This window comes from Podarcis bocagei (genome assembly GCF_964188305.1).
Source record: "Podarcis bocagei genome assembly, chromosome: 6".
In the NCBI taxonomy this organism is placed as follows: domain Eukaryota; kingdom Metazoa; phylum Chordata; class Lepidosauria; order Squamata; family Lacertidae; genus Podarcis; species Podarcis bocagei.
The window spans coordinates 42,475,711-42,489,773 of NC_138130.1; the positions used below are offsets into that span (position 1 = coordinate 42,475,711).

General features: G+C 43.5%; 1 long non-coding RNA gene across 4 annotated transcripts in view; it reads right to left on the minus strand.

Annotated features, from left to right (window-relative positions):
• Nucleotides 1–520: 520 nt before the first annotated feature.
• The window catches only part of LOC308589916, a 39,662-nt gene continuing 26,119 nt past the window's right edge, over nt 521–14,063 (minus strand). For all 4 annotated transcript variants that reach the window (XR_014009547.1, XR_014009548.1, XR_014009549.1 and 1 more), the window contains exons 3-4: nt 10,583–11,271; nt 521–2,205 (exon numbers count right to left, since the gene is read on the minus strand). This is a non-coding gene — a long non-coding RNA (uncharacterized lncRNA). The remainder of the gene's footprint in view (nt 2,206–10,582; nt 11,272–14,063) is intronic.

A 14,063-nucleotide genomic window follows, 5' to 3' on the forward strand; every position in this document is an offset into this window, starting at 1 on the left:
TATCAACCTCAGCTGGCTTGGCCAGGGATGATGGGAGTTATATTCCAGCAGCATCTGAGGAGCCAGAGGTTCCCCATCCCTGGCGTACAACAGTGTGATGGAGCAGCAAAAAAGTGTTGAAACCATCCACTGAGTAGTTGGTTGCAAGTTGAGGTGTTCTACCTTTTACATTTCACATGAGGGAATGACAAATTACACGTTGCTATTTAACAGCTGCTTCCAGCGGTTTCATGTAGATGTTAAATAACACTGTGGACAATATGTTATTCTGCAGCACACCACACTACGATAGCTGGTGGACTGAGGTGATGTCACCCAACCCTATTCTCTATAACCAGTTCTGTAGGTAGGAGTGGAATCCCCCTAATTCACAAAAGCTGTCTAGGAGGATGCCATGATTCTTGGTACCAACAGCCTCTGAGAGATCAAGTAGAAACAGCATCACAATCTCCCTTTCCTTCTTCTGATAAAGGTCACCCCTCAGGGGAAACAAGATTGATCTGGTTCCAAAATGCAGGTCCAGCTAACCAATATTCTCCAGAAGCTCCTGTAACTGCACTGCCACCACACTGATGCATCTTGTCCAGGATGGAGCTATTTGTGACTGGGTGGTTGTTGTCAAGAACCCTCCATGTCAAGAGTGGGCTTCAGAAGTAGATGCAGGTTTAAGGGCAGCAGGCAGATTGGACCCTGGACCCACCCCAGGATTGAGAAGAGTGCCCAGAGAGTATGTGGCTGGGCAAACAGTTGCAAGCACTCTGTCCACATCTTCAGGATGCAAAAGCTGAAATTTACCCCTGAAAAACAGGTCAGATGGTGCTTGCACACCGCATTTTGACCTGCTACAACAGAGAAATTTGAGTAATGGTGAGGCAGAAAACAGGAGGCAGAGGCACCAGAAATAAAAGAATAGAGTCCTCTTTTACCATTGTGTTACTGTGCTAGCAGTAAGCTGCTACAAATTGGTGATGCAGGAAGAGTGAAACAGGCTGAGTTATATTTATTGACATGACATTCACCTGTGGTTAAACTATAAGCAAATCGCATCCTGCCTGTGGTTCCAACATCCTGAGCAGTGATATGGAATACAATAAAATATAGCCTTGCATCAGGATATGCGGCATCAATACATGCTTTTATTATTTGTTTTGTTCATGAGAAGAACACTGAATGCTTTTTTAGTACAGAGTTTGATTATCTTTGCAGAAAAGAGATCAGGAAACATTTGGATTGAATGTGGGGGCTGCAAAGCGGTACCTGACCTTGCTCCCATGGTCAATTTGCACTATCTGAGCTTTCTGTTGCCTTGGCTATGCTTTTTGTCTCATTTTAGTTTTGGGTAGGAGAAACGTTAACTCTATGCTTTTAGGGTCCACTGCTGTAGTGCACTCTCCACAGCTATTCATATTTACACTGTTGTACTACACTGGCTTTCTTCATAGCTGAAAGACCATCTCCTCGCACATGATTCTGTCTATCTATTAAAGTCAGACGCAGGGGCCTGTTTATGCATCCTGCTTCCACCTGAGCTATGGCAGGTGAAAACATGTGAAAGAGCTCCAGGCAGATAGATTTGTGGCCTGGTCTCCTTCCACCAAACTTTCACCGTATACAATTAAGAATTGGGTTTTTTTATCAAATCACCTAGTTTACTGTATCCTTTTTTCTTTTCTTTAAGATACCGTACAATCTCTTTGATTTATATTATTCAGCTATCAGGAGTTGTATGCATATACTCTTTTATACAGAATAGCACCTGGACTACCATACATATGGAATCCAAATGATTTTGCTTAGAATTCACACATGAGTTAGCTTCCCTTTAAGAATAGCACTTGCTGAAATTTAAGTAGGTTGGATGGAAGATTAGGGACTGTTCACCTTTAGCCAACTCTCTCTCTCTCCCCGCCCTTGCTTTGAACTTCTTTCTTTCTTTCTTTTTGCCTCTCGCAGTAGCTGGAGAATGTAACTTCCCAAACTCTGATGCATATTACATCCCCTAAATGAGAATCTTCCTAGTGATCTTCCTAACATCTGTTATTAGCTGCCAGTTTTAAATAAGATTGTTCCCCAGTATCTGATACAAACGTGTAAGGACTGCATGTTATAGCTGGCAAAATAAACCATTCTGGTCTCATTTAAAAGGAAAATAATTACATTTGTCTTGATGGGTACTGGAGAATGTTTGGCACCTGAACAGTTTTTCTATTTGGAGAAAACAGAGGGGAAAGACTTGAGCATCTGAATGAAAAAAATTAAAACAAGAATAAGGAGTCATGGCATCTAATTTGTTTATTGCAGCACAAGTTTTTATGGACCACAGCCCACTTCGTTTTAAGCATGAAATGTTATCTTTGTTGTAAGATACACATGCATGCACACTCACATACCGAAAAATAAATGAAGACACTTGAGCCAAGAAGCCCTTCACTGCAGGCTTAAGGAAAATAATTCTGCAGACTTTGTAGGGAATAATCCTGAATTGGGACAAAATGATTCTTAAATTCTAATTAGCATATTTAGCAATGCACCCAAAAGCCAAATAGGAAAAGGCAGATGTAGCTGGCCTGACCTTCTGCTGGACCATTCTGCCAATATTTAATTTCTTGCTACAAGATAGATATGCTAAACATACGTCATACACCTTATTAAAACAATTACACACAGCCGGATTTTCCTTTTGCCCTTAAATAATATTTGCAGTAAGAGGAACAAGCTTTCTGAGCATGACTACAAGTTATTGCTAGGGAATACTAGAATAGGCTTTAAACCATAAAAGCAAATGTCAAGCCAAATGTGATGTGCAACTCTCTCACCTCATTCCATTTTCAGCTACACTGAACCTTTCTTCTTCTTAAGTATTTATTTCAGATTAATTTCCCCACTGAAACTGCTTTTCCCCATGTTATTCTAAAAACAGGACACAATAACTATTCTTGCTGCAAAAGAACCAATTACTGTGCCAGGGCAAGAGTGTTTAGCTCAGAGGTAATAATGTTCATGAAGCATTTGAGTCTTAATAAGTCTTTGTTATTATTAGAACTAGCACTAATGGCCCTAAATAATGCAAGTTGTTATGGGACTGCATTCTCTTAGAGAGCAGGTCAGCTCCGACTGTCTTCATAGCTCTTTTATAATGCACTTGATGAACATTTCAGGGCATCTGTGCTGGTCACTGCCTCGAGCTGATAGACTGGGATTTGTATTGACTGTGTAGTAGGCTGAATTCTTATTATCAGTGTGGACAACTTTGTCATTGGTTCAAATCTGAGCCAACCACAAAGCTTACTGGATGATCATGGGCTGGTAACTTCAGCCTAACATTGCTCACAATATTTGCTGCCTAGCTGAGGTAAAGATGTAGCAGTATACAATATTGTAATATGAGATTTGTGAATGTGAATGGTACTTTCATGGCTTTACCATACCATACGCTTCTGACTTTAAAATACATATACCGTAGTTTAATATAGCATATGTATGAGAAATCTGGGAGCCTCTCAACTACAATCATACCTCGGGTTGAAGTAGCTTCAGGATGAATATTTTCGGGTTGTGCTCCGTGGCGACCCGGAAGTAACGGAGCGCGTTACTTCTGGGTTTCGCCGCTAGCGCATGCTCAAACACTCAAAATGATGTCACACACATGCGCGGAAGCAGCAAAACGCAACCCGTGCATGCACAGTCGCGTCTTACGTTTACTTCAGGATGCAAACGGGGCTCCGGAACGGATCCCGTTCGTATCCAGAGGTACCACTGTATTATATTGAGGACCGAAATACCTCAAGGACCACCTCTCCCCATATGAACCGACCTGGACCCTGCAATCTTCATCTCAGGCCCTCATGAGAGGTCTGGAGGGTGACAACGTAAGAATGAGCCTTTTCTGTGTTGGCTTCCCATTTCTGGAATGTTCTCCATAGGAAGACTCCCCTGGTGCCTTCATTACACATGGCGCCAGGTGAAACTGTTTCTCTATAACCAGGCATTTGGCTGATTAAACATTTGATAGCCTTTTAAATGTGTTTGTGGGAGAGAGGGTTATTGGTTTGTTTTTGTTTTGTTATGTTATGTATTTTGTGTTCTCATTTTGTATTTTTATGTTATGAATTGCCCAGTGATCTTTGGATGAAGGGCGGTATACAAACTCAGTAATAAAAACAACTAGAAATATAACAGTTCCAAAAACACTGAATGCAAAGGCAACCATAGTTACCTAATTGCAACACAACTTGTCACACACAAAGGGCTTATCCACACCTCCATTTGCCCTACCGCTTTCTCCCATGGAAACCCGACCTTCAGCACCGAAGCAGAACAAATGGTAATTGTGTTTTCTGCAGATTGCCATTTGTTCCAACTTGGTGCTAAAGAGTGGGTTTTCCAGGGGAAAGTGGTGGGGCGAAGGTAAAACCGCTTGTACCTGTGCTTAGAAAGCACATGACAAGTGGAAACTGCTCAGACCCATGCTTTCTAGGCATGGGGCAAGTGGAAGTGTGGACGAGCCACAAATCTTTAATCTATGCATTTAAATACCGTAAATTTCGCTCCATAACACGCAGATTTTTCCTCCTAGAAAGTAAGGGGAAATGTCTGTGCGTGTTATGGAGCGAATGCCTACAGATGGCGGGGGAATCTGCTGCAGTCGTGAGCAGTCCGTGGCTCACTTTGAAACAGCAAAGCGGGTGTAAGCGGCTCCTGTCAGCTAGCGGAGCCGGGGAGGAGGGAGAGAAGCAGAGCGGGAGTTGGCTGCTTTAAAACAACCCCTGCTCTCTGTCCCTGCCTGCAGTTTTTTGCTGTCCGATTTTGGATTAGGCACTGTAGGGGCTGTGTGTGTGTGTGTGTGTGTGTGTGCTTGAGCTGTCGTTCTCCTCCTCCTGCTTCCCCTTCACTCTCCCTGCGCCCCTGCGACTTTAGAATTGACACTCTGTGTGTCTGTGTGTGTGTGAGGGCTGCTTCTCCCCTTGCTTCCCCTTCACTCTCACTCTCCCTGCGACTTTAGAATCGACACTCTGTGTGTCTGTCTGTGTGTGAGGGCTGCTTCTCCCCTTGCTTCCCGTTCACTCTCACTCTCCCTGCGACTTTAGAATCCACACTCTGTGTGTCTGTGTGTGTGTGAGGGCTGCTTCTCCCCTTGCTTCCCGTTCACTCTCACTCTCCCTGCAACTTTAGAATTGACACTCTGTGTGTCTGTGTGTGTGTGAGGGCTGCTTCTCCCCTTGCTTCCCATTCACTCTCACTCTCCCTGCGACTTTAGAATCCACACTCTGTGTGTCTGTGAGGGCTGCTTCTCCCCTTGCTTCCCGTTCACTCTCACTCTCCCTGCGACTTTAGAATCGACACTCTGTGTGTCTGTGTGTGTGTGAGGGCTGCTTCTCCCCTTGCTTCCCCTTCACTCTCACTCTCCCTGCGACTTTAGAATCCACACTCTGTGTGTCTGTGTGTGCGTGAGGGCTGCTTCTCCCCTTGCTTCCCGTTCACTCTCACTGCGCCCCTGCGCTCTCCCTGCGCCCCTGTGACTTTAGAATTGACACTCTGTGTGTCTCTCTGTGTGTGAGGGCTCCTTCTCCTCTTGCTTCCCGTTCACTCTCTCTGCGCCCCTGCGCTCTCCCTGCGCCCCTGTGACTTTAGAATTGACACTCTGTGTGTCTCTGTGTGTGTGAGGGCTCCTTCTCCTTCTCTTGCTTCCCGTTCACTCTCCCAGCGACCCTGCGACTTCCAGCGCCCTGCGACTTTAGGGTCAGTTCTCTCTGTGTGTGTGTGTGTGTGTTGACCTCACTGCGCTTGTTGGGGGAAAGTGTTGGTCGCAATTTTTCTTGATTTGTCTCAGAGTGGTTACTATCGTGGTTTCCTTGCTGGGGAGGAGGGAGAGACGCAGAGCCTGCTTGTTTTAAAGCAGCAAAGCCGGAGAGGAGCCTCTTCTGCATTATTAGCAGCATCCTTCTCCACACCCCCCACGTGTGCTCCTTGTCCCTTGAGTGCTTTTCCTTCCCTCCCCACTTAAAACGTGGTTTCAAAGCACGGATCCACATGGATCCTCAGGATTTTTGCACTGGGTCACCCCAAATTCACCATCAGATCACATAGCATGTCCATGGCTACAGCCTGCACCAAAAAATACACGCACCCACTGTTTCATGGGGCCGCAATGGCGCAAAAACGTGGTTACAAAGCATGGATCCACATGGATCCTCAGGATTTTTGCATTGGGCTACCCCAAACCCACCGTCAGATCACATGTCTGTGGCCACAGCATGAACCACAAAAATCATACATCCACTGTTTTGCTTAGAATATTTTTTTCTTGTTTTCCTCCTCTAAAAACTACGTGCGTGTTATGGTCAGGTGCGTGTTATAGAGCGAAAAATACGGTATGATATTTCAAGAATCTGGCTAAGCACTGCAAAGTGGATGGTTGTACATCTAGAACAGGATGGTAAATTTATAGCCCTTTGGATATAGTTGGACCCCCACTTCCATCAGCGCAGACAGCATGACCAATGGTCAGAGAAGATGGCAGGTGTAGTTCAGTAACATCTGGAAGGTCACTGCAGGCTCCCCATCCCTGATCTAGAAGTTATTCTTCATTAGCTATACATACAGTCAGTAAACATGCTTGTATGCTCAGATCTCTGTTGCTTAAGGGGGTGAAAATGTGTCCAATACTTCTGAGGGTGTTTTGCTGTATTAACCTTAACGGATACCAATAAATGTAAATCAGTGTTTTGGTGCCACTAGCATGCTGTATCTTTCTTCAGTGCTTTTCTAAGGCACATTATTTATGACATGAGGGACAAACAAAGAAGTGCTGAGCACACAAAGCTCATGAACAAAGCAACTCCATATATTTATATCAAAGATGAAAGGGGAGTGGAATCAACAAGAAATAATAAAGATGGTGCAAAGCAAAATACGTTACAGCTGTGTACTTTTCCTGAGATTGTTTTAATAGCTGCCAATTCTTTAGACTCAGTTTATTTTTGTCATCCCTTAGAAGTTAGGAAATGTTAGATCTATACTTAGCATGTTATTTCTTACAAACATTAGCATTAGGAACCATACCTTGGTGTTACACACTATGATATTTAAACGCAGGCTGAGGCAAGTAATTTCATTTACTTGAGCTGTAGTCCTTAACACACTCACCACGGAGTAAACCCCATGGTGGAATTTACTTCTGAGGAAACATGCATAGGATTTAACACTTAGACTTCAGTGGCTGCTTTTATTCTGGGCACAAGCAGTGTGTGCGAGCTGGAAGGAAGGCTGCAGGCTGAAACCTGGGGGAGGCAGAGCCATGCCTGATTCCTGTTTGAGTCCAAGGATGTGGCTATGGGAGATGCTAGATCCCCTTAGGGTGTTATGCTGTGAGCTCCTCTATCATAGGCTCGGGTTTTATATGTGTGTAAATAAACCAGGCAACTCCCCACTTGTGTGCATTGGTGTCGTGCGCACTAAAAACGACGCCAAAAGGGACCGAGGGGACTAAGGTGGAACAGGCAGGAATGACAGGTGTGGTGACCCAGAACGGAACCCCTGTGCAAGTGGGGCGATGCCTGTATCAAAGACACCACAGTCTCCCCTGCCTCTCATTCTGAGGAAACACAAACCCTGAGAAAGCACCTGGAATCCCTGGAATCTCACACTGCTTGAAGATTAGGGTGCTGTGCAAGAATATATTAGTTCCATAGCCCAATTTAAAATGTCCAGTGTTTCCTTGGAAAAGAACAGGTCTAGGGTTGTAGTCACCAACTGTACCTGTGATCAGTGTACAGGAAATACAGACATGAATACACAGTATAAAATATAGCTGAAATATTATTATTAATGTACAGTGGTACCTTGGGTTACAAACACCTTGGGTTACAGACTCCGCTAACCCAGAAGTAGTACCTCGGGTTAAGAACCTTATTTCAGGATGAGAAGAGAAGTCATGCAATGGAGGTGCACCGGCAGCAGGAGGCCCCATTAGCTAAAGTGGTACCTCAGGTTAAGAACAGTTTCAGGTTAAGAACAGACCTCCGGAAAGAATTAAGTTTGTAACCGGAGCTACCACTGTAATGTCATTAGCATGCTTTGCAGTTTACTGACTAAAATAAGCAAATGGGCTCACTATTGCACTTTTAGTGGGTTTGAAAACCACCATATGTTGTACAAGCTGTATATATATATTTAACTAACAAGTCCTTGCATTAAGGAGATCACAGTCAGAATTCTGATAGTGAAGACAACAATGGAGAGGAATGGTGGTGTGACAGAGGCATTAAGGGCTGAATGTGAGCAAATGGTTAGATATATTTAGGTTTTTTGTTTAGGTTAGGATAAAATTCCTTCCACAAAACCACCTTATTTATTTAGACTGAAAAAAATGTATCTAAAAATGTTCCACTTCATTATGATTCTTCATATCCAAGAGTCAAATAATTAGGTGTATTGTCTATCTATAACAAGGCATTCTTAAGAGGAAAAGAGCCCATTTTTGAAAAGGCTTATAATCAAGGGCTCTCCAATATTTCAAGGAAATATAAGTCTGGTGGCATGATCTTTCATCACACTGCACTCTGGATGTAATTGCTCTAGATGGAAGCCTCTGCCATAAAAACTGCAGAGCTGTCCAGGTTTTATGAGTCACTGATTTCCCCACCTTCCAAACTTCATAATTCTTCCTCCAAGAAGGAGGAAGGAAATATAACTGAATTAGCAAAGTCTCAGATAAACCTGCAGTAAAAACTGGCAAACCCACAAAGCTATTTGTGGGCCAAGCTCAACTTGATCCTGAGTCCTGTTGGAGTAGCCAAGCAGCCAGGGTCAATATTCTTTTAACAAAATCATTGTCTAAGCTGATTCTCTCTCTCTCTCTCTCTCTCTCTCTCTCTCTCTCTCTCTCTCTCTCTCTCTCTCTCACACACACACACACACACACACACACACACACACAAAGAGAGAGAGAGGGAGGGCTTTTGAACCTTTCACAGTTGACACAGGCATAACTTTTCCTGACATGGAGAGGAAAAGGCTTTCCTTGATGAAATTCTGACTTCACACCAGGGTATTTTTTTTAAAACAACAACAACAATAACAACAACATGATGAAATGTGTGGAGAGTCAATGCTGGAGACACGAAAGCTGAATTAGATGGACCTTTGACCTCATCCAACAAGGCATTACAGAGCAAAATGTTTTCTAGCTGACGTAGCAAACATTTATGTAAAAACCAGCACAGTTGTTTACACCTGGTTACACAGATATGCTCCTAGGAATCCATTTCAAATCAGCTGCAATCAAGCTACATTTGTTTTCATCCTTCTTGCTATAGGTTTAAGCAAGTGATCTTGGAAATCAGAGGGACAGAGGTGAAAGTATATTAACCATGAGTCATGCAGTTCAGCAGGAACCTGTTAAACTTTGGCTAGCTGAGGAATAGAAAGGAATATAAAGCTTTCCTCAATGCCAGTGGTACCCTAAGGCAGGGTATTGCTTCACAAAGTCATTCAATTTAACAGAGGAAGCAAAGGTGAAACTAGACCTATGTTTATTATCTGATTACATTGCAGCTGATTAGTGAAATATATGCTTATTTGTCTACTTCAACCCTTATTACTCCCCAAACATGCATGTCGTACGTTCATTAGGATGACATTCTTTCAGTTTTTGTAAACTTAAAAGAGCTATAGGGTATAAATATTCTCTCCCTGCCCCCAGGATTCCTGAGCCTTTAACAGGGGCATGGCAGACAGAAATCGCAAAGGTTTGCTCTCTATGCCATATTCCCTATTAACTTTGCCTGTTGCCCATCTGTTAAGTGCACAAGAGCCCTGCCAGAAACAGCACAGGACTAAGCAACCCAGTGTATTGCACTAATTTACAGTGAGCTGTATCTGATTAAGTTATACTCAGAGACCCACTGAAATCAGTGAACTTAAGTTAGTTATGACTAAGTCCATTGGCTTCAATTGGTTTACTCTATAACTTAGTTGGATAGCGGTACACTCATTCATTTTGGGTAACAATGCATTTCAGTCCTATACATTACATTATTTATTTCAGCTGTATATTGCTGCACAGTTCATCAGAAGTCTCTAAGTGGTTTGCATATTATTATCATTATTATTATGATTAATAAAAAATTGTATTCTGTTCTTCATCCGCAGATCTCAAGGCAGTTCACAACATAAAATTACAATATAAAAACCACAAAATACATAATAAAAATGAGAACAACAAACCAATAATTCATATCCCAATACCCCCTAACAATACTGTTACATGCCATCCCAATCTCCAAGCGGTGTGAGATTCTAGTAGTACCAGGCATGCTTACCAGGGTCTGCGTTTCCTTTTGGAACAACAAAGCACAATAGAGTCTGTGCTGTCTTTATCATATATGGTTTATTTACACATATATACAACCTGCATCTAGATGGAGAGAGTGCAGAGCTCTCACATTCCTTCCATTGCTGCAGCCTCCAAGTCAAAGAGATTCCAACCATCATGCCTGACCCTCTCTGCAGACTGCCTGTCTCATGCTCTGTCCCACCCCCCAGCTTGCAAAACTAGAACCCCCCTCCCCTGTTCACTTACCTCCTCACTCACTGCAATTCTGCCTCTCCCTCCTGAAACTCTGGCCCTTTGTCTCTGCTCCTCCCGTCTTATAACACTACAATACAATACAAATTATACATATAATACTAAACAATATTGCTGCAACCCCAGCTACTACTAATTCCACATTTTAAGTAACATAATTAAGCAACAATAATTATCTCTAAACAATGTGCTTAAGTAAAATAAACAAGAAGCACAAAAGCAAATCAGGTGCAAAACATTGAAATGCAACTTAATTATATAATTAGCTAGAAAATCTCATTTTACCAAAATCCCTCTGCTTATAATAAGACAACCACCAAGCAAGTTAACAGAGACACGCAGCATGGTAATAATTTTAACATCCCATAGTACGGCATAAATTAAGTACTATACTAGCACTTAATGCCTTCATATGTATATGCCGTCATACCATGCCAGTAAGAGCTAGAATGAATTCAAAACCTTCAAAAACTAAGCACGTTGCATGCTGCAGTTGAGATTTGCCATAGTAAACTATGAACATTTAAAATGTGTTTAAATGCCCAGATCTGGACAAACATATATGATTTGTGCGGGGAGCCAGTTACAAATTCCTAGGTTACTACTTGCCATGTAGGGTTTTCATTATATAAGCCGTATTTCATGTTACTTTTCTCTTCCGAACAATATTGCCTATAAAGAAACTGTAAATATGACAAAGTGTTGACAACATTTGATGATCAGAAGGCAACGTACATTCAATAAATTCCTTTCTTTTATTGAAAACTTTGATTAGATTGTTGCTAAAGTCCTCAGGGCATTCTAGAGGCCTTGTGTAGAAGAACATACAGGTTATTTCCTGTGATAGAGACAAATGCCGGCAACAGTAACCCTTATGTCACATTTAATTTTGAAGTACCCAGCCAGATCTTTTGTTGGAGGTATGTCATACAGAAAACCAGAGTAATGCATTTTGGTACCTAGAAATTAAGTGTGCCCTAGGAAGATTGGCAGAATTACTTTTCATAGTGTTCTTACTCTTTTGGAAGAATTTTTTGGCTGCATACCAAGTATTATTATATATATGTCATAAATGTTATTTGCTCATAAATGTTTTGCAGTTTTCCTCACAATCATAGATCGCCGGAATTTTTTTGAAGCAGAAAAATTCAAAAGCGACACTCTTTGTCTTATTGTATCTATGCTTTTCTCCCACACTACATTCAACAATGCACAGTGTCAGCTCCTTTGGTTTATAATATTAGGTGCTACTATCTTGGGAAGTTTAAGTTGGCAATGAAACCGAGAAGTGTACCGAAAAGGAAGACCTTTTTGCCCTTCACACTGTGACTTGGTTCTGACTGTACAATAAGACTTCTGTGCTTAAAGTCTGATGTATGATTAACTTGTGGCTCCTTTAACGTTGAATTCATTACCACTTGAGATAAGGCATACTCCAGCAATCTATTACTTCAGATGCATGCTTTTATTTACCCAAGCCTTTTCTGAATGAATTTTTAAATTATTGTCTGCTGATCATCTTTTGAGTATTGCACTGTTGTTTTAACTATACCATTATGTTAGGTATATATTTTATATTTGTCTTCATTCAGCAGGATAGAACAACTGCAAGACAGAGCCCACTGTGCAGCAAGGAAATAGAACATCTTTATTGCCTAAATGCCGTATTTTTCGCCCTATAGGACGCACTTTTCCCCCTCCAAAAATGAAGGGGAAATGTGTGTGTGTCCTATGGGGCGAATGCAGGCTTTCGCTGAAGCCTGGAGAGCGAGAGGGGTCGGTGCGCACCGACCCCTCTCACTCTCCAGGCTTCAGGAAGCTCTGCGCAACCCTCGGGAGACCGGCTCCGAGGGTTGCGCAGAGCTGCCTGCAGTCCCCAGCTCAGCACAGCTCTGCGCGGCCACCGGGAGCGGGGCGCGAAGTCCCGCCCAGCTCCGGATGGCCGTGCAGAGCTGCCTGCAGTCAAGGCTCAGCGCAGCTCTGCGCAGCCACCGGGAGCCGGGCGCGAAGTCCCGCCCCGCTCCCGATGGCCGCACAGAGCTGCCTGCAGTCCCGGGATCAGCGCAGCTCTGCGCGGCCACCGGGAGCCGGGCGCGAAGTCCCGCCCCGCTCCCGATGGCCGCGCAGAGCTGCCTGCAGTCCCGGGATCAGCGCAGCTCTGCGCGGCCACCAGGAGCGGGGCGCGAAGTCTCGCCCAGCTCCAGATGGCCGCGCAGAGCTGCCTGCAGTCCCCGGCTCAGCGCAGCTCTGCGCAGCCACCGGGAGCCGGGCGCGAAGTCCCGCCCCGCTCCCAGTGGCCGCACAGAGCTGCCTGCAGTCCCGGGATCAGCGCACTTCTCCCCATAGCCAGCCCCACAAGCTTGGGGGACAGCGGGGAGGCAGAGCGCGCCTTCCCGCTGTTCCCCGACCTGGTTCTTCCAGCCCCGCACCTGGGGGGGAATAATTTTTTTCCCTTTATTCCCCCCCCAAAAAAACTAGGTGCGTCCTATGGGGCGCAAAATACGGTACATGAATATCTTCAGAAATTTAATGGGGGGAAACAGCTGGTTTTGAATCATAACCAACCATTCCACTTTCAAGAGCAGATAACAATCTAATAACATTAAAAATAGTAAAGAAATAGTGCAGTAATCTTACAGGTTTAATAGTTTTCTAAATGTCAGGATGTATTTTCTCTGTCTCTATTTTATGATGCCACAAAACTACTTATCAGTGTAAAGTGCATTAGGATCTATTTACCCTTGTATTTTAGGAGCCCTTCAACTTCCAGTGCCACAGCATGTGCAATGACTGTAACATTCCTCCATTAACAGATGATGGCTGTGGTGTTGAGAAACTGACATGGACTTTAATATGACTAGTATGGTCCCAGATATGTAATGCACTTAAAAGCAAGATGAGTGCCGCAACCCCATAGTCTCCTTTGACTGAATTGTCCAGGGGCCCTTTACCTTTTTTTACCTGCGCTTAAATCAAATAAATATCTAGTCATTCCTTCACTAGTTGTAGATTCTTGCAACAAACTTTTCCTAGCCTTATTTCAGCAATGGCCTAGTAATACTTTCATCAATGGCCCATAGTTCATCATATATGACCCAGTAATATTAATCCCTCAATGTGGAAGGTTCCTAAATTATTGTGGTTCCTAAAACCTGAAGCCACACTGATGGCTCCTTCACATGTAACAAAAGATATGCTTAAATACAGTACAGCAGTGCCTCGCAAGACGAAATTAATCCGTTCCGCGAGTCTCTTTGTCTTGCGGTTTTTTCGTCTTGCGAAGCACGGCTATTAGCGGCTTAGCGGCTATTAACGGCTTAGTGGCTTTAAGAAAAAGGAAACAAACTCGCAAGAACTCGCAAGACGTTTCGTCTTGCGAAGCAAGCCCATAGGGAAATTCGTCTTGTGGAACGACTCAAAAAACGGAAAACTCTTTCGTCTTGCGAGGTACCACTGTACTTTCATTGTACTGTGT